The sequence below is a fragment of the Diabrotica undecimpunctata genome, chromosome 8 (genome assembly GCF_040954645.1).
Source record: "Diabrotica undecimpunctata isolate CICGRU chromosome 8, icDiaUnde3, whole genome shotgun sequence".
In the NCBI taxonomy this organism is placed as follows: domain Eukaryota; kingdom Metazoa; phylum Arthropoda; class Insecta; order Coleoptera; family Chrysomelidae; genus Diabrotica; species Diabrotica undecimpunctata.
In genome coordinates, this window is record NC_092810.1 from 6,657,711 (window position 1) to 6,680,084 (window position 22,374).

Here is a 22,374-nt window from a genome sequence, read left to right on the forward strand (position 1 = left end):
AGATATTTTTAATAAAGACTTCAAGTTGTCGTTTAAACCGCCCGAAAGAGACATTTGCGATACATGCAGTACATTCACTGCTCAATTAAAAAATAATCTTACTGCAGATGAACTAACCAGTGTACAGGCTGATCATGATGCTCACCTAATTGAATCTAAAATTCTGTATAACTTAAAACAATTGGACTTTATAATAGCTAAAGAGTCACCAAAATACAAAGTACTATCTGGTGATTTGCAAAAATGTTTGCCTTCACCACTAACAAACAATTGTATTAGTTTCTACAAAAGGAAGCTTTGGACATTAAATTTCACATTACATGATGCCAGTGATTCTTCTGTACAATGTATAATGTGGGACGAATCGAAAGGGGCCCGAGGTGCAAATGAAATTGCCTCGTCAATTTTGAAATGGGCTGACAATACAATTCCAGGTAGTCAAGTAGAGGACACCACTCTTTGGACCAATAACTGCTATGGACAAAATAAAAATATAAGTATTATAATGTGCTATTTTTGGATACTGCAAATATAGACGATCACTCAAAAGTTTTTACTGAAAGGGCACACACATATGGAAGCAGACACTGTTTATGCTTTAATCGAAAGAAACTCTCCAATTTGGCCATTTTAACACCATGGGACTGGCAACAACTAGTTAGGCAAACATAAGGTAAATACACAGTGCACAATATGGAACTTGTAGATTTCAAAAACAAAAAGAGAACAAAAACGCTGTTCGATAAGAAATTGTCATCTAATCCTCCTTTTGTAAGTAGAAAAAAAATGTTAATAAAGACCCTGTTCTACTGTCAACATGTGTTTTCCTACAAGTCCAACAAGAACACATTGGAAAGTTCTTTTCTAAGACCGATTTCAATATTTAAACTATGTATGAAGTGGACTTCATGAGGTATCGAAGACAGCAAGTAACGTTTCCAGCCCATTAAATCTCAGTAATCCCATTACCAATCACAAAACAAAAGTACAATTACTTAATTGCACTACTGCCTTTTTTTCCGTCAGTTTGTCATGCGTTTTATCAAAATTTAACACATAGCAATGTAGCCACAAACGATTACCCACAAGAAGATGAAGATGATATGGAGCATCTTTAACAATTTTGAAACTTGTCTATAATTTTACTTAATTATTATAACATTATAATATTTACCTCTAATAAAATAATAGTATAGGCTGTTTAATGTGTTTGTATTGTTTATTTCGTAAAGACCTTAACATGCAATGCCACATTATTTAAAAAAGTTGTTAGAGGTAAACAACACTATGTCCAACTACACATTTTTAAAAAAAATTTAAATAATGAACGGTAAACCTCAGGTATATAACACTTCATGGAATGAAAAACGATTATACACACCACAATAACAATATATTAATGTTGGTTAAATATAAGAAACATTTGAGTATTTACTGATTACAAATTTAAAAAACTTTAAAACTGCTCTCCTGAAAAAGTAAGAAAATGGACATAGTGCCCTTTACCTCCGAGGTACCGTATATACCTTTCATTAAAAAACACTTATTTTGTGGAGCGATGTTTTACTAAGGGTTATAATGAAAACACATTAGCAAAACTGTATATTATAAATACAAATAAAAATTGTACTTTGTTACGACCTTACATATTTTAAATACACAGATACCGTTAGATCTTTTTGCCGTTAGTATAATGCCGTAAGACATTATCATTCTAAAATCCAAAATGGCCTTGTGTTTAGTAGTTTTAGATTAGCTTATATTTAATTCAACCTTACGTTAATTTATAGTACATACCTACATAAATTCTGTTTTTTTAAATTTTAAATAATATCTTTAAAATTTACTAAAACTTATTTATTATTTTAAGTATACGTGTAATATTAAGTAAATATGATTTTAATAAAATTTAAAAAAATTACATCTTGTATAATGGACTCCCCTCGTTGCGTAAATGGAATCTTACAACCCGTAAAGCTCGCCTCAGCATTTTACTATAGATAAAAGTAATACAACGCCAGCATAGAAGCATTGCTTCAAAATGGCTATATTTTAAAATAAACATCGATTTAAATCTAAATACAATACATTAACATATTAACTACAGCTGAACCTACAAACTGTGTACCGCCTTAGAATTAATAATTGTTCTAATTAATTATTAAGAACAAATTATTAAGTCCAGTAAGATGTTCGACTTTGATACATAATGAAAAAATAAAAAACAAACAAATTGACAAGTGATGCATTGAACAATAATAACACACTGAAAACTTTTGTTTGCAACACTTCCACAAAATTTATTGTAATTTATTTTTACTACAGCATTTTCAGCAAAATGCCTTTTTCAAGTGATCTATTTTTGGAATGCGTTTACACTGAATGTTAGGGATGGGAGAACTGTTTGTCTCAAGTTGGTCATTCATAATTATGTTTGTATTTTTTATTTTTTGTTAATTTACTTAAATTCTAATAATGATAGCTTATTATGGTCTTTATTTTGAATGTAAAGAATTTGAAATTTGTCATTAAAAGAATGATTATGGTCTATAAGATGAAGTGCGTACGTAGAGTCTGTTTTTCTATTATTGAAAGCCCTTTTATGTTCTGCTATTCGTTTATTAAAAGTTCTAACAGTTTGACCGATATAAGTTTAAGGGTAGTCGCTACATTTAAGTTTGTATATAGCACTGTATAAGTGCTTTCTCTTTTGGCTCTTGTTGTTTTTAATATATCTGCCCAAGTTGTTGTTTGTTCTAAAAGCTGGTGTTATTCCTTTCTGTTTGATGTGTTTGGATATTTTTGTCGATATCTTGCCTGTATATGTAATTGAGCAGAAGGTACTGGTTTTTTTCTCTGGTATTGAAAACACGAATTTCATGGTTTTTTTAAAAAATGTCCTGGAAAATATACCAGCCAACTACCCAGTTGGATTTTCGTTTTATTGGTGTCCTTAAGAAATCACTTCTTTTGTTTTTTTCTTCAACCCAACTTAGTTCCTAAATCTATTTTACCAAAATTTTAATAAACAGCATTAAAATACACTCATATACAATTAAATATATAATTTAAAATTAAAAAAATAAAGAGATATAGGCTAAGCATAGCATTGTAAATATTTAAAAAGGAGACAATTATTACTGAAACACTCTGTATATACGTACAAATACCTCACATATAAAGACTAGATAAAATGGAGCGTAGTAAGACGCTCTTCAGCTGTTTACGGTTGGCAAAGAAAAATACATAATAGAAAAAAAAACGAAATTTAAAGATATGTCTATAGGGATAGGGTAAAACTGCCTATTTATGGTGGCGCGTGTTGTTCCGTTGTTTTTGGTAAATCATCACGGCTCAAAGGAAGGTTAGAAGCTGGTGCATAGCACGTACTTACCCCTCCATTCCTTTTGACGTGATTGGTACGATAAACGTAGTACTATTTTACTATTTTTATCGTTGAATATCAAACGAAGAACAAACGATCAAACATATTACTGAAATAGTGCAAAATGTAAAGCATGAACACTTAAAGACAGATAGATTAATGAAGAAAAAATCATAGATGACAGATGAGATCCTGAAAATAATGGACGAGAGAAGAGGAGCCAAAAATGACCCAGACGAATATAAAACCATAAATATATTAATAAGAAGGAAAATCAGACAAGCGAAAAAAAAAGAAGCAAGGGAAAGATGCGAAGAAATTGAGACTCTGCAGTCAAAGTACGATATACATAGGAAAGTTAAAGAACACACAGGGGGACTAAGATAAAGGCAGAAAGGAAATATAACTGATTCTGAGGGAAACATCATCTTGGATAAACAGAGTAAAATAAGAACGTAGAAAGAATATCTTGAAAAGCTATTTGAAGACCAAAGAGATAACACCTTTGAGTTAGAAGAAGAGGTAAATGATAGACCAAGAATATGGGCAGACACGAATTGAGGACCAAAATGAAATTTTAAGTAAGGGTTTACTTTCATACCTGAAAAAATCGCACAAATTGAGGACCAAGACTTCAAGAAGGTATAAAATAATATTAAAAGTATGAATCCCAATAATCGTAGATATTTATTGCCTAGTTAAGAAACAATATTTTAAACATAAAAGCGTTACACATATTTACATTTAATATTTACACTTTCGCATCGGAAATACAGGTTGGTAAACGCGTTTGGATTTGACGTCTCTTGTAATACATATTATTTCTTACGTAGGTAATGTCTTTTCTTGTCAAAGAATTCATAGCATCACTGTTTTTCCTTATTCATAACATAACCTAACCTAACCTAATCTAATCTAACCCAAATTAACCGAACTTAACCTAAACTAGCGTAAACAATTTAGCGCTACATTTATTTACCGTACATGTCCAAAACTTTTCACAACTTTTAAACACTTTTTTTTCGCGATACTTATAATCATCCAACACAAGTAACGAGTTTCACTTAAGATCATTTTAATTTCATTCATTTTGACTACCTTTCAAAACAGCTCAAAATAAACTAAATCTAAAATAATATTTTATTATTACATATTTCCTTACTCATTAAAATCTCGTTCGGTCCGTAATTCGGTGCACTTATTTTGGCTGTTTAGGTAGCGGTCCTCAATTCGAGAACACCGAAGAATATAACATCAGGAATTTTATTCCGCAATAACACAGTTAAAGGATGGCAAAGTGGCAGGCTCTAATAACCACGAATCAATAGCAATAATCGGAAAGATATTCAACAACATATACAACTCTGGAGAACTACCAACAGAATGGCTGAAATCTGAGTTTATTTCACTTCTACACCAAAAAAACCAGGTGCCAAAAAATGCGAAGATAAAAGTTCTTATGAACAAAATCACGTATTACAGTTAACAATATGGACCCAATATAAACGTTAAGAAGACAAATCTTATGATAATTAGCAAGGAAAGGATAACAGAAGGTCAACTCTACGTCAACCAATCCTCTTATCAAGAGTGACGCACTACAACTACCTTGGCACCATAATAAATGAAGAATGGACCAACAACCAGGAGATTAGAGCACGCATCGGAAAAGCTAGATCAATCTTCAATCGGATGGGGGCCTTCTTCAAGAGTCACAACCTCTCTCTTGATACAAAAGTAAAAATGCTGCAATCCCTTCCCAGCCCTTTTTGATGGTGTTGAATCGTGGACCTTAAATGAAAATATGTGCAAAAAACTGGAAGCATTTGAGATGTGGCTATATCGGAGAATACTTAAGATCTGGTGGACTGACCGAGTCACAAATGAGGAGGTCCTCACAACAATGAATAAGAACCGAGAGGTACTAAACACCATCAAATCTCGAAAGTTACAATTCTTTGGACATATTATGCGAAATGAATTCAGATATGCTCTTCTTTAAGCCATCCTTCAAGAAAAAATATTAGGAAAACGAGGTCCGGGAAAAAGAAGAACATCTTGGTTAAAGAACCTCGGAATCTGGTTCAATGAAACATCTAAACAGCGTTTTCGTCCCGCTGAAGGTAAGATTAAGATTGCCATGATGATCGCCAACATTCGTAACCGATAGGCACATCAAAAAGAAGAAATCATTGAATGAATTACGCAGCTCACTAAAATTTTTACCGCCAACACTAGTGGCGGTGCAAATAAAACTAAACTAAACACTCGATCTCAAGGAGAGACACTCCATTGGAGTGGTTATCAAAAAGTAAATATTTATTAATTTTGTAATAAGGTAATAGGCCAACCGTGCTCTTGATTTTTTTCACTATTACCTATTTTTTATTTCCCTTTAATAACGAGAAATGAGAAGAGCACTTCTACTTGCTCGGTAGTATTCTTCTTCTTCTTAAGGTGCTGTGCATTTATGCGTAGGCGTCTACCGTACATCGTCTTGTCAGGTGAGGTGTTAAATAGTCAGGATTAAATAATTCTGTTTTTAGCAGCATTGCGAAGCATTTCATAGCTGTGGATTCCTGTCCATTGTCGAATATTGCGCAGCCATGATATTTTTTTACGTCCCAGACCTCTTTTACCCTCTATCTTCCCTTCGAGCATCAGTTGCTGCAAAGTGTATCTTTCTCCTCGTAATATGTGTCCCAAGTATGCAGTCTTCTTACTTTTTACATAACTAAAAAGTTCCCTATCCTGTAAGCCCGCTCTTCTGAGTACTTCCTCATTTCTGACCCTGTCCGTCCATGATATTCTAAGCATTCGACGCAGGCACCACATTTCAAACACTTCAAGTTTGTTAATGGAACTGGCCTTTAACGTCCACGCTTCAATTCCGTACAAGAGAACAGGCCACACGTAACACTTAAGCATCTTGTATCGGAGGTTGAAGTACAATTTGTGATCAGGCAGAAACTTACAAAGCCTCAAAAAAGCATTTCTGGCTTCTTCAACTCTGCTCTTTATTTCATTCTCGGGGTCCCAACCCTCGTTCAGCAAACAACCCGAGTATTTAAATTGCCTGACCTGTTCGATTTCTTCTCCAGAGACATATATCTTTGCGTTAGGGGTAATCATGTCTACTTATAATCATTGTTTTTGTCTTCTTGATATTTATTTTCAAACCCCGAGCTTCACTTGCAAGAGTTAGATCATTTAAAAGGCATTAAATATCTTCGATGTTATCTGCCACCATGGCTGTATCATCGGCATACCTGATGTTATTAATAACTATGCCGTTAACTTTAATACCCTTATTAGAGTCTGCCACTGCTTCTGCGAAGGCTTTTTCTACGTATAAATTGAACAGCATTGGAGACAGTATACAACCTTGCCTTACTCCTTTTTTAATGAAGAAATCTTCTGTTTCGTTGAAATTTTGAAGACGTACTGTTACTGTCTGGTTCCAATACAGATTGGCGATAATTCTTATATCCTTGTCGTCCAATCCCAACTCTTGTAGGTATTTTATCATCAATTCGTGTTTTACATTATCGAATGCTTTTTCATAATCGACGAAACAGACAAAAACATCCTTTCTTTGATCTAAACAATTCTGTATTAATATTTGAATACTAAAGATCGCTTCTCTCGTGCCAAGTCCATTTTTGAAACCAAACTGACTCCATCCACTCGGTAGTATAAATAATTTTATTTAGATGATGTGGTAGCTACCTACTCTTTTATTCAGCGAAAAAATTCATTATCAAATAAAGCACTGAAACATTATATTTGAATGTATACAACATTCCATTCCATCGTATTGCGTTTTCAAATGGTAAATAAAAATCGCGAATTGTTCCACTAAAATCCAAAATAGCTTAAAAATAATGCAATAAACCTCGTAACGAATTTTCTTTGGCAAATATCCAGAAAATTTCGTATATCAGTTACAGTTTTCACGTATTCACCACAAAATCTCGCTTGGTATTTATAAAAGATTACGCACCTGAATATTTTTGAACGATATTTATACCAAAAAACGTAAGTAAAAATAAAACTTAAATAAATATGGATATTTTTATAGTTACGAGTATTTGTTATAGATCAATGTTGCATCAAAATCTATTATCAAACTACAATTAACTTAAAACCGTCTACAGTTTACTCTGTGATCTAGGCTGTTGCGACTCCAATGCTCAGCTTAACACTTTCGTAGTAGTTTTCCGCGAAATATATACTTTTATATTTTTGTCCATTGTGCCATCTTGCTATACATAAGTTTCTTTGTTATCCAAATCTCTTATTTATCGCTTTTTTCTCAATATTTTTAATTTTAATGAATTTTGAAAGTTTTTTTTAAAATAGTTATGTATTTCAAATTGTAAAAACAAATGTATTTTCAACAAAAAACATTTTTTCGTACCAATTAGCACATTATTTTTATGCACATTTATGCAAATACCAAAAAATACTTTAATTATGTGACACTAAAAGTAGGAAAATAAAAAGTGCAATTTAATAGCAAAATATTTATTGATTAATTAGCATTATCAATTAGTAATAGATTTAAAATCAATCACCATCATCACCACTTAGCCCTCTGCGTCCACTGCTGGACATAGGCCTCCCTAGTTTTTGTCCATTGTGCTCTATCTTGAGCACTTTTCATACAATTTCTTGATATTTTCTTGAGATCGTCAGTCCAACGAGTAGGGGGTCTTCCTATACTTCTTTTGTCTAACGTCGACCTTCACTCAAGCAATATTTTCGTCCATCTTTTATCACTGATTCTGCATAGGCTGCCTATGCTAGGTTTATTTTTCTTCGTTGTTCGCATGTTTGGTTGTCTCTTGTAATCTTTATTTCGTGTCCAAGGTATATGTATTTTTCCACCAGCTCTACTTCGTTGTCTCCAATATTGATGTTTTCGCTAGGTACTTAGTTTGTCATGAATTTTGTTTTGGAGATGTTATTTAAGATATTTTAAGACTCACACTGGCACACACTTACTGAAGTTCATGTAGCATTGTACATCTCTCCTTGAAGTTGCCCGAGAACAAAACTATTTCGTCTGCAAATTCGTTAATCTTCAGGCCTTTCTCTTCCCAGTTAAGTACTGCGGTAAACAGTTTAGGCAATAAGGTATCACCCTGTCGGTTGGGATATGATCCGAGTTTTCATGTAGTTTCACCAACAGAGCTGCGTTCTTGTATGTATTGTAAATTAACCTTGTATATCGGTAGTCAATGCGGCATGCTTATAGTGCTTCGAGGATTTTGTTAAATTCTATCGTGTCAAAAGCTTTATGTAAATCTACAAAATCCACAACGAGTGGTCGATTGTATTCAATACTATTTTCTATTACCGTTTTAATGCTCTGTAGGTGGTTATTTTTATTCCAAATACGGTACGAAATCCCACTTGCTCTATTGACTGGTAGAAATCAAGTTTTTTCTTAAGATGATTCGTTACTATTCTTGTAAGGAGTTTGTATAGGTAAATAAGAAGACTTATAGCTATTTAGTTTTCTAATTCATGGGAATCTCCTTTTTTGTACAACAGAATTACCTCAGTATTGTGCCATTTGTCGGGTATATTACTGTCCAAAAGGCACATGTTAAAAAGGTTTCTTATTTTCTTGAGTAGGCAAGTTCCTCCGATTTTTATTGCATCAGCGACTACACAATCTTCGCCTAGAGATTTGTTATTCTTAGCTTTTTTAGGACTAGTTTTATTTTGTCTTTTATGATTTCCGGTAGTAGTTCTGATCCTTGGTTGACAATGCCCTATTTCCTTGTTAATATTTCTGGTACTTGATTTTCTCTGCTATTTGCTTTGTGTTGGTTGTGTACAGCAATTTTTAGAAGTCTTCAACTATTCTAAGGCTTTCCTCTTTGTTGGATGTAAGATGACCATTTCTATCTTTAATCTTTATTCTCTGCCTTGTCCCCGTTCTTAGTCTTTTTCTCAATACTTTCATACTTCCATACTTTCCCTTCCATAAAAATCAATACATTGGGAATATTTTAAGTCCAAATTTATTTTGCACCACTAATATTTAAAGTAAAGAAAAATTTTGGGTAATTTTCCACACAAACATTTTTTAGTAAATAATTTTTTCAATCGTATTTCTGAATGTACTAGTACTTTGAATGTACTAGTTACATTTTCATAAAACTGAAATATTTTTTTTTGCAAAATTTAGTCTGTTTTCAACACAATGCTCTACATAATTGGTAAATCACGTTTCTGTGGAATATGAATAATGCTTTATTTTATATATTTAGGATATACCAGTCAAATATAATAATTATTTAATTTCATGATGACAAAATTTCCTTCTTTGGTAGTTTTTAACCATGGCACTTTGATACATAATATTAAGTAATTGAGTTTACTGCTCCTTCTCTTCGGTCTTTAATATTTGGAGCTTATAAAATGTTTTACAAGGTAAAAGAAGATCGTGTTGAGAACGTAGTAGGTGACTTTGGTTTGGATGACCAAAACATTAGAGGAGATATATCAATCCAATTCTGCTAAGAATAAGAATAAAGTAAAATTATTTCAAAGACATGGTTCCAACTGCTTTCTAGAAGACTATACACCTAGCAGTGCCCACAACATTCGGATAACCACTTCATTTATAAAAAAAGTGCATTTACATCATATTGATCAGCCAAAGATACAGCAATGGATTTAGAACCTATTCTGGGACCGATATCGCATCTGACTACAATCTTGGCGAGTTCTAAAGTACATAGGAAAATAAATGAAGCTATTACTGAAATCTATATAACTCAAAGTTGTAGCGCCTACGCCACAAATCCTGTTCTTGGATTCCTCCATATATTTTTCTTAGAATTTTTCTCTCGAAACGTTTAAGAAATTCTTGGTCGTTCTGTGTAAGTGACCACGTTTCAGACCCGTATGTTAACACTGGCCTTATTAGTGTTTTATATATGGTAACTTTAATTTTTCTGGGTAGTTTTGGGGCCATATGTTTCATTAAGCCATAATAGCACTATTCTTCTTTTAATTTCTTCGCTGACATTGTTGTCTTTGATCAGCAGCGAGCCCAGGTAGGCGAAGGTGTCCACACCTTCCAGTTCCAGATCATCAATTAATAGTCTAGGTATCTGGTTGCCTGATCTAGTACAATACATATACTTGGTTTTCTGTGCGTTTATTTTTAATCCCATTATAATTGCAGACGCTCTTAGTGATCGAAATGCTTCGATTAGAGATTCTGTGGACCTAGCAATAATGTCTATGTCATCTGCATATCCGACCACTTGTACAGATTTGTTAAAGATGGTGCCATTCGTATTAATATGGCACTCTCGATTTACTTTTTTTAGTGCAAGGTTAAATAAGATACACGACAGTCCATCTCCCTGTCTCAGTCCATTTTTACAATGGAAGGGTCTGGAAAAGTCGTTTTGGATTCTGACTACACTCAAGCGACATTTGAAATTCCACCATAGCCTGTAGAAGTTTTTGTCTGTTGACTGAGTCGTATGCGGCTTTGAAATTCACGAATATGTGGTGGGCGTCGACTCCGAACTCAAGCGTTTTCTCAAGAATCTGCCTGACTGAAGATTTGATCCGTTGTTGACTTATTGGGTCGGAAACCGCACTGGTAGTTCCCAACTATTTGTTCAGCGTAGGGGATCAATCTTCTGTACAATACGTTGGACAATACTTTATATGCCACGTTAAGTAGGGTAATGCCCCTATAATTATCACACCTAATTGGGGAACCTGACGTTGTAAAATAGTAGGCGAGATGAAGATGCAACGATCAGAAAAATTTTCGACCGAAGAGGACCAGTGGGAAGACGAGCCAGAGGAAGACCAAAACTTGGGTATCAAGATAACATAGAGGATGATCTAAAATCCATCGGAGTAAAAGCATGGAGAAGAGTTGCCAGAGACAGGGGCAAATGGAAGATTGTTCTGAAGAAGGCTTTGGCTCATAACGAGCTGTAATGCCACTGATGATGATGATTATCAATTTTATGGTCTGCGAAAGAAAATTTAGAGCTTTATAAGAGGCCAAAGAACCAAGAAAGATACTGACATCTGCATCAGAAACAAGACAGCCATAAAAGTACTGAAAATTATTACGAGAAATATGCTGAGAGATCGAGAGAGTAGTGAAGACATGAAAATGTAACATACAATGTATAAACTAATAAACAATAAATAGAAAAAGATTGGAATAATCATATAAGCTGAATGAAGGAGGCCCTTTAGAGATTGTGGTCAAAATAGCAAAATATAAATCACCAATCGGTAGAAGTATCAGATAACCGCGCAACATATGAAGTGACAACCTTCTATAGAGGTATCAATCCGCCAATAAAAACGCAGAATTGCTGATAAAGGAGAAAAAGAAGAAACATAACCAACGATCGGAAGGTGCAGACTCCTGGGAAAACTTTAAAAATGCAATCGTAATGGCCACAAATAATTAAATTGGTCCTTCAAGTAACGAAAAAAAATGTATGCCTGACGAAATATTGTATTTCTAAAAACGTAAACCATTTAAAACTAAGGATGGAATTAAATATAAAAAAGTCGATAAAAACATTCGCAAAGATATTAAAGCATTATTACAAATTTTGTAAAGAACAGTGGTTAAAAGATAGAATCACAGAAATTGAGGAGCACGAAGGAAAACATTACCACTTCAACATACACCAGCTAGTATAAAGGATATTAATATTATTTATGACCCTTAGACATTTCTCGATCACTGAAAAACTTATACTCAAAAACTATATGCAGAGAATAATCAACGAAATCTTGTACACAAATATAAGTGTAAACCTTTTCCAAAAATACTTAAAAAATTAGAAATTCTAAAGGCTATAAACCAAACTAAGCAAAAAAAGACAGCAGGATCAAATAAAATATATAGGTCTAGATGTAATTAAACTGGTAAATGACGAGAATATGGACACATTGGTAGATTTATATTGCTGGCTCCAGTCTACCTTTGTACATAATAGAAAGAAATCTAACTTAATGAGTTGTGACCAGTTCCAAGTCTATTTAGTCAGGTCCTAAAACTGTTTTTGAAGATAGTACATACAAGAACTTTTAACAGATGTGAAGTAGACATTGGTCCTACTCAGTTTGGATTTGGGTAAGGCTTCGGCACAGGCGAAACAATCTATAGTTTGACTGTATTGCTTTAAAAATGCAGAAATCAAAGCAAAGACCTTTTTCTATATTTCATTGATTACCAGAAAGCGTTTGGATATGTTAAACATGGAGATCTAATACAACTGCTATAAGGTGAAATGATAGTTAGGATTTATTAAGAACCTCTACTTCAATTAAACAGCATCGGTAAAAGCGGGAGCGGCAACTACGAAGAACTGAAAGAAGTAACACAAGGATTGCGTTTTATCTCCCTTCCCTACTATTTATTCTCTACTCTGAAGCAATTTAATTTCAAGTTAACCTAAATACGAAAAAAGAATACCTATATTTGACCAAAAAAAAACCAAAAATGCGTCGTAAAAAACTTATTTCTAAATATCTTTTCTAGATGTATAACCTGCAATACGATCTCCAAACACCATATATACCACCTTACAAAAACATTATAGATTACGAGCAATGTCCACATACCAAATACCACTCAATTTATGTTCCAATTATAACACTTACAGGCCGTTAGATAAATATGACAACTGGCCAGCTTGGTACCAAGCGTTATACTCATATGCCAGAGTTTAGGCATTATTTAAATAATACGCTTATGAGAGATGTTGGAGTAAGTTACCGCTTGAAAATCTAAGGAAAATAACCACAATATAGGAAAATGCCAAGACTAGCTTTGTGTTAATATTATTTTAGTAAAAGATTAAATTATTGAACTCATTTCTAAATTTATTAGAAATTAAATACAGAGTTGGTCACTGAAAAGAGTAAATTCTGGTATTTTTCAAAATCTATTGGATTTTGTGAAAAATGCTACAATAGACAAACGTCTTCTCTTTTAAATAATTTGATATGTTGCTCTAAATTGCTAAAGTGATTCTTTATATATTAAAGTAAGTATTTATATTCATAAAAGAATGCTTTTTCGTTGCAGCCCCGACTTTTGGAGTTTTGCTTGGTACCAGATTTGCCATTTGTCTTTCCAAAATAAATGTTCGAACTACTTCGAACAGGCAACATCTAAATCAGTGTAAGCATAGTTCTCCTCTCTTTAAACTTATCTATTATTAGAACTATGCATTGCATTTTTTTTCTCTCTTCCATTAATGTTTGTGATTGGGACTTATTCTTTTGACATATGGTTTCTTTTGGCAGTATATCGTCTGGCTTTCCTTTAGTTTGAATTATAATATCATTTGGGGTGTTGACATTTAAGCCTGTTTTCTTATTATTTTCAAAATTGCTGTTGATGTATTCTTTAAATATATTTATATCTCAGCCTCTGTCCAGGTAAGTGCAGACTTCTGTTTAATGTTTGATTATGTGGTATCTCTTCCCAAGATCTATTTCTATTCCTAAATCGTACGATCGTATAAATTCTTTTAATGAAGAGATAAGTTTTGGGAGTAGGAATGACGTGCAGAGCTATTCAAAGAATGGCTGCGCTGGGAAGGTAATGCCCAATATCGGTGGACCTAAATCCGAGAGGAGAAGGGCGCTTCACAGAATTGTGCAGTCTGTTGTCGTCTACGGGCCCCAGTCTATAGTGAGAGGGCAGAAATATCAACTTACAAAAGGCTCATGGTACGCGTTGATAGAACTAGTCTGCTGCGGGTAGCATGTGCGTACAGGAGTCTGTCAGCTCTGTGGGCGATCACCGTCTGGTTCCTTTACATGAGCTGGCAGGTAATGGACCAGGATTCATAGTCGCAGGGGCGGAACAATAGATAGATAGATAGTTTATTTGACTCTAAGTTACAGCAAGTCAAAACTAAAATTATAAATATTACAAAAAAATGGAAACAATACATTAAAAATATTTAAAACATTAAAATACATACAAACGTACAATATAGACATATAATTAAAATGATATTAAATTTGGTTATGTTGCAGCTTGGGCATTCACCAGATTCACTCTCGTAATATTCACCTAATGTATAAGGACACATGGTCACTAGGTACTCTTTGACTAGGTTTTAAAAGCTTTAGTTGAATTAATGTTTTTCAATTTTTGAGGAAGTTGATTATACATTAGTAAACCACAGACAGTAGATGACTTCCTACTTAATTTCTAAATGTCGACAGGGTACTACACAAACTGTCTCTTATTTCTTGTGTTGTGTGAGTGAATATCACTGTTACATAAAAAAGTTCTATTTTTATGAATTAGTATCAATAATTCCAAAATGTAAATTCCATACACTGTTAATATATTTAAATCTCTAAATAGATTTTTACAAGACCAACCATGCGGAACACCTACAATACATCTGACAATGCGCTTTTGGGCCTTGAAAACATCCTTTATACTAGGGCAAGAGATGACTGAGCTAACACTGGCCGAGAGTTAGTTTTAATCGATCAGTGGCAGCAAGAGTGGGAGGCAACACGTGATGTGGCGGAGTGGACGAAATCACTAATCCCGAACCTTCGAAGCTGGGTGGACTGTGGGCATGGGCAGCTACCTTTTCAGGTTTAGAAGGAGTTAATCCGATCAGTGCCTTTACTGTTATCTTTCGGATACTATGACACACACGATGTTGGTGTGTAACTGTTGGGCGGATTAAAGAGATAAGTTTGAAAGAGAGTGTACCTGCAGAATGTTTGATTTCGTGAGAGAAATGGTGGAGAAAATGATAAGGGGTGAGTGGGTGGTGAACACGGATGCAAAAATTTATCAAGGAGCTGCTCTTTTCAAAAGAACAAGAGGAGAGGGAACTCACAACAGATTTTAAAACGAGCGAGTAGCACCTCGGTGGTGTTTGGACTATCGCAGGCCGAAATAGGAGGGAATGAGAGACAGACGACAGACTTTAGTGGTTTTTCTGATAAATGTGTGAGAAACAGAATGGGAATAAGGTGATAGCAGGGCATCAGGAGAGATGTTTTACCTTAACCAGCCTTTCGATCCTGATGTCTGGAGTGACAAAAGAGGGGTTTTTAGTTGGACGCCGACCGTCTCGGAGTGTGACTCCCTCGAGCATCTTGTCCTGGCACAACTTTGTAAGCGTATTAGGAACCCAACACTACCCGGGTGAGTACAGGTGTCTGTATGCAGATTTTCTTTTTCTCTTTAAAGATGCAAAAAAAGTCTCAGGATAGTCAAAAAAACTAGTGAGACTGGTTTTCTGTTATAGTACTGCCCCACATATTATCACTGCTGTGTCACTGGGTAAATAGAGCTACGCAACTTTATTACAACCGAATATTTATGTAGCCCTGTTTGTAATGGATATTTTTTTCTATATATCTATGTGTTTAGAAATTTATTTTTGCAGCCATATTATATCATTGAATGCTTTATAATGCCCTTTGCGTCTGTTGTTGATTGTCTCTCATAAACCAAAACTAATTTTTGAATATATTTGTTTTAATTTATTTATTTCTAATGAGTAAATTTCACAAACAACATAATAATTGAGTGAAAAAAAACACGAAATTCTATATTGTGGTTATTTTCTACAGGCGAATATATTTGATGTAAATTGTATTTAATATAATTCATTGGTTTTTAGATTCGTCGTCATAGATACATTCACACTTATTGGTAAACAGTACCAATTTAAACCGTTTGTGTTGTGTTCTGTGTATTATTTAATGCGAATAGTTATTAAAATTTAATACATTGTCTGACCTATTTTACAGTTATACCAAATAATAATATATAATTTAAATATAATTGTTTTTATTTTGACATGTACGTGCATTTAAAATTATAGTAAAACAGAAGAGCCCAGACGTATTCTAAATTCCGACAAAAGCATTGATTTTTTATTTATTTTATAAAGAATGTTCAGCCTGCTAGTGTTCGTTTCCTTTGTGTTTGGGTCATATCCGCTTTCTTTCATTTCACGTTTACTAGAAAAATGTCGGATACATCTTAATTATATCCGCAAAATATGCACATATGCACTTAATATGCATATTGCATATTTTCCGAGCTCTAATGATGACTATATCATCAGCGGACATAAGCACCAGGGAATGTTACCCTGCAGTTTCTCTGTTATCTGATACGCTAATGAAATAAACAAGGACTAAGCACTGAGCAATAATGCCTTAAATTAATTAATTTTACTTTATAATTAATTTTACCTTAAATTTATCAGCCACGTCCTATTGCCCTGAAAGTAGAAGTTATTCCGTTATATATTATGTTTTACAAAGTCTTCATACACTAATCGGGAACTCCTTTCATACTTAGTGCCCCCACACACAGTCTCGAAAAACACTCTAGATAAGATAAGATTAGATTATGTGAGGTCGTTAAGGCCATGCGGCCTCACCGCACATCGATCTTTTGCGCATACCTTAATCTAGTAAACTCTAGAATGCCAATACTTCTGATGAAGTTGATTAGCTTCCTAGGTGACTTGTTCCTATGTCAGAGGACGCCAGACTGACCTCTCCTAGGAATTTTAGTCTTTTGCAGACAGTGCTACGCAGTGCATAGTATTCTGCCGTTTCTTTTTCATTGTGACAGAAACGACAGTTCTCACTATATGATTTGCCCATCTTCTTGAGATGATATCTCAGAGGCAGTGACCAGTGAGAAGGCCAGTGACCATTTTAATATCTTTTTTACTCATTTCGAGAAGGCGGTTTGTTGCAGTAGGCGACACGTTTATGAGCCTTTTTGCTTGCCTTTGTCCTGGTGTGTTAGACCAATATGATCTTAGTTTGATTGAGTTCCCAGGTACGGAGTTCCTCTCTGATGTGGCTTTTCGATAGTCCACAGAAGGGTTCCGGACCCTGGAATGGCTAATACTTCCGGTATTAGCTCCTTCTTTTGCGATCAGCTTTTATCAGCTTCCTCATTCCTGCAATTCCCTGTGACCTGGCACCCACATCACAGTTACATTGTTGCGTTCCGCCAGCTTCTTGAGAGATTTGTTTATAGTCCCAAACCAACTTTGGCTCACATGTAAAAGACTTAGAGCCTTTAAGGCGGCTTGGCTGTCTGATAAAATAAGGACTTTTGCCCTACGGTGTCTCAGTTGAGACATTCTTGGGCACTTATGTCTATAGCATGTATTTCTGCCTGGAAGATAGTTGGGGCGTTTCCAAGAGATTTAGATAGCCTGAAATTGGGCCCAGTAACTCCCACTCCTGCCCTTTTATCTATCTTAGATCCATCCGTATACCATACGAGCGAACCTTCTTCCACTTTTGGTTCAATTTCTTTACCCATTTGGTGGTTTTCCATTTTGGTTCCATTTCTTTACCCATTATGACCACTTCAAAGGGTGTTTCAAAGTCGAATTTGACTGGCATAGCATCTGTCGGCATGTCCTTAGAATCCAATGGAATTTCTTCTGAGATTTTCAGGTGGCCAACTGGATCTCCAGGTTTCATTATTTGTGTCTGTCGCAGTTTACGGCGGTAGTTACTGCCTCCCTCCTTAAGCAGAACTGCAAGGGAGGAAGGTCAGCATCGCCACTAGAGCTGCAGTGAGACATGTTGACATTGCCCCTGTGATTCCCAGACAAGCTAGCCGCTGCACTTTTTGCAGCTTGGCGTTAGCTGTTCTTTGTTGTGTTTTTGGCCACCATACGAATGATGCGTATGTGACCATGGCCTAATTATTGTTTTATATGACCATAGAGTCATTTTCGGTTGTAGGCCCCAAGTCTTTCCAAACGTCTTGCGGCAGGTCCAACTTGCACCAAAGCTCTGGATAAAATTTTTTCAATATGACTATTCCAGGTGAGTTTTGATCTAGGGTTACCCCCAGATATTTTACTTCCTTGGAATAGTCTAATGTGATGCCATTCATAGTTAGAGCCTGTAAATTGTATTGACGTCTCTTGTGAAAGGTATCAAATTTGTTTTACTGGGTTGACATTTAAGCCCTCTTTCGAGCACCAACTTTTAATTTCGTTAATAGCAGTTTGCATGAGACTAGATATAGTCTGGTCATGCTTGCCTATAATTGTAACAACTAAGTCATTTGCGTAACCTTGGGTTATAAAACCAGAATCATGCCTGAAGGTCATCCACAACCAAAGACCACAGCAGAGGCGATAATACTCCCCTTGAGGGCACCCTTTACCGCTGTCACAGTCACAGATTCTCCTCCAATACTAGCAGTGATGATTCTCATTTTTAGCATTGACTGAATCCATTGTATTAGTGAGACTTCAATGCTCCTCTTTACTATAAGTATTTTAGTGCTCTTTTTATGGATTCAAAAGAGGTATTATCTAATGCTCCCTCTATGTCAATGAAAGCGCAAAGAGCTATTTCTTTGCACTATTGTCTTTTCAATTCTTTCGACTAGCGAATTCAGAGCATTTATAGTGGATTTGCCAGTCTGGTAGGCAAACTGATGTTTCTGAAGTGTTTCCTCGCTACTGTTTCGCTTCTTATGTAGTAATCTACTAGTTTTTCCATTGTTTTTAGGAGAAAGGAGGTCAGGCATATAGGACGATAAGACTTCGCTTCGTCCGTAGGACGTTTCCCCACCTTTGGTATAAATACCACCTTTGCGTCCCTCCAAGTTTTTGGAATGTGACCTAACACCAGGCTTGCTATGAAAGCCGCTGTAGTTGCGGTTGTATTTGCATGAAGCCTTTTGGAGTAAAGCAGGAAATATTCCGTCCTTACTAGGGGATTTAAAAGGTTTAAAGCTTTTAACGCCCCTTCGATTTTATTTTGTGTAAAGATTTTTTCCGCTAGTTGCCTGCTGGATCTGTTGAGGCCCCTTGGAGCCTCTGCCAGCTGCATACTTTGCGGTTCATCTTTCTTGTATTTGTTGAGAGCCAGGAAAATGGGTCATTAACAGTCTCTAATAGTTTAAAAAACACTCTACATAATAATATCTGATCAATGCAATTTATATAAGCATTGGTTTTTTTATCATCATCATTGGTTCCACAACTCATGGTGGGTCTTGTCCTGCTCAAAGATAAGTCTCATTCTCGCCTATTCTTCGCCTTGCTTTCCAGTTCATACTCCCAACATTCTCAAGTCTTCCTACACCTGATACTTACATCGTGTATTGGTTTTTTTATTTCATTATTTTTTTATCAGCTGCCTTGTACAAACTCGCTGAATATAAAACCCATAAATAATACCGTGATTGAATATTATTAAGGGAAATATATATTGAATATTATATATTATATGTCCAATATTTCAATCAACGAATTACATACGACACTGTTCATTGATTACGTGCCATATCTCGCAAAACAAAAATATTCCAAAGAATTTCGCCAATTTATTACACCTTGATATAATTTAGTACGAATAAATGAGCAATATGAGCAAACCTGCCAGATGTCGACAACGTAGGTAGATTGTAAATATTGTCGTCCAGGTAAGATATTTGGCAATCTTCCAATAATTTTCGGGCTCTTTCCCGCTCGACTCATGATTTTCGTCTAGTCCAGTGCAATAGCGAAAAATTCGACTCAGTGTAACGTTGTGTAGAGGAATCAATTTTAGCATTTTAACCAGTGGCGTTACATTTGAAGTAAGTTACTCTATTTAATTATTTATTAAACAATGTTTAAGTCATTTCTAAAGCTTTAAATTTCTAAAACATTTTTATATAAACAATGTTATTTATGAAGAATATAAAAGATAGTTCATTTTTGTCAGAGCTTGTTTCGACAATTTATTATAATTGAAGGGGTGAGTGATGAAGGCAGTAAGTAACAAAAGTAAGTTTTTGAGAAATTTAACTCCAAAGTTTTATTGCTGAACTTTTTTATTAATCGATTTTTAAACCGATTTTTTCTATTTTTACAGGTAGGATAGGTATGTATAAATTTTATTGTAAAAACAAAAATCCCCCGATTTTTAAAAACTTATTTGAAAATATATATTTGTACTTACCTCTTTTATCCAAAAACTTTTTTGTGTTAGAAATTATGTCTATGCCAAAATGAAGGGGGTATGTGGACTTACCTCCTTTATCTAGGATAAATATTTGCATTTTCTTTGAATAAGAACTATCACAGGAAAAAATAACATGGATGTCAGGTAAACACTTATATTTTTGGTTTTACAAAAGACTGACAAACACTAAATTTCTAAGGCAGCTTTTGAATCAGTCTAAGGATATTGTACCACATTCTTAAAATTTTTGTTGCTCTATGATGGCTTCATAATACCACTTATCCTTTCTGGAATGAATCAAAGCTGTTCTTTTAGATTGTCTACCTTTTCTTTGCTTAAGGATCCAGTATTTTGATATGACTTGGAATGTTGAATTCTTCAGGTAGAAGGGATGGGAAATTTTTCTGCTTTAGGATATATACCATTTTGAAGGTGTATAGTAATCGTAAGACTTCTTGAAAAGGTATGATCCAAAGATATCTACGCGAATCCACTGTATTCCAGTTTTGAATAAACCTTTCATTAAGAAGATCTTTTTTCTATTCATTAGTTTCATGGTTTTCATAATATTTTCCGTGTCTCTAAAGTGATGTTGCATGTCTATCACCATATTTTTCTTGGTTGAAGAAACAATCACATCACGATATTTATCAGGATGTAAATGTTTTGATGTTTTCTTTAGTCGTTTCTCAATACGTCCAAATGCTCTATCTGAGTCTAAGTACGAGTGTCCTACCTCTAGAAACTGTGCTTAATCGTTTTAAAGATGCCCTTTGCCCACAAGATACTGAAACAAATATACCATCAAATTTTTTTATTTTGCCCGGCACACGAGTCCGTCCACAAAACTAGATGATATTTTCCTTTGAAGCTGGATCCACTTCGATTGTTCGTAGAAAACAACTAGAAATTTCCGAGCTACCTCTGGAAGCTCGATTTTCGGTCCATGTGCAGAAAACGATTTATTCCACAGTTTGGTTATTATGTGGATTTCTAAGTTGTAAAACCACATTTGTCTAAGATAAAAGGCTTTCGAGGTACTAAACCTAGGTAGGGGCATAGTTTGCTTTAGATCCAATGTTACATACACAGTGTTCTCTGATTTGCTAGCAAATTCTCTATCTGCTTTTTGAGATTCAAACGCTGATTTGTAATTTTCAGCGTGCTCTTCATTACTTTTGCCAGAATCGCATGTGCTACATGTATCGCTTTTGGGATAACCAAAAGACAGATTAAATTCATTATTAAAATGAATCGGTATGTAGCCTCTTTTATTTGAAATTTTTCATTTCTTAATTCAGTTCGGCATTTATCTAGGTAAAGTTTATGCGATTCTAGGGATCGAAAGTAGCGGTGAAAGATTTTTTGTGATATTACAATGCCTGGAGTAGTGCGACTCTTCTGCTGGGAAACTGAAATATGCTCAATGACGTAAGCAGCAACTTCAGCAGGGGTCTTGTTAGGTCTGACTGCGTGTTTTCCCCTTCTGTCCCGGTTCAGAGCATTTTTCCCTGATTTTATTGAAGTTTGGATTAAGTCAACCTTTTCAAGCTGATTGCAAACAAGAAATGAAAGCCCATTTGCATACGGTAGTTTGCCGGCCACTACAAGTTACATTGTATTGGTAGGTGGCAGTTTTATGCTTTAATGCTCCAGTTTTCTTTCTCATTGGTTCCCTTTTTTTAATGCTCTAAAAAGAAGGCAGTTTTTTGCATTTACATCTAGTTTGTAGTAGGAAGAAAATATTGACTCCCTTTCTTCTACAGTTATTGACTGAGAACACTTGCAGCGGCAATTTTCATTGCACAAAATTCCAGAGTTAACGGTTTTAGCGGGTTTTACTTGGCCTATTTTAGAAATGTAAGCCAGACCATTTTCTCTGCACTTGGCACGTTTTCGTGCTTTCCATTCTTTAATTTTTTCTGTCTTTTTCTAGTCACTTTTACTTTTAGTGGAAATATTTTTTTCTT

General features: G+C 34.7%; 1 protein-coding gene and 1 long non-coding RNA gene across 8 annotated transcripts in view; both read left to right on the forward strand.

The window, feature by feature from the left end:
- LOC140449211 (uncharacterized) overlaps nucleotides 1–22,374 on the forward strand; it is a 335,545-nt gene that overhangs the window by 185,479 nt on the left and 127,692 nt on the right. The gene's annotated exons all lie outside the window — the stretch shown is intronic.
- Nucleotides 7,310–16,233, forward strand: LOC140449212 (uncharacterized). The gene is made up of 3 exons (XR_011951754.1): nucleotides 7,310–7,423; nucleotides 12,942–13,169; nucleotides 16,075–16,233. It is a non-coding gene; the product is annotated as an uncharacterized lncRNA (long non-coding RNA).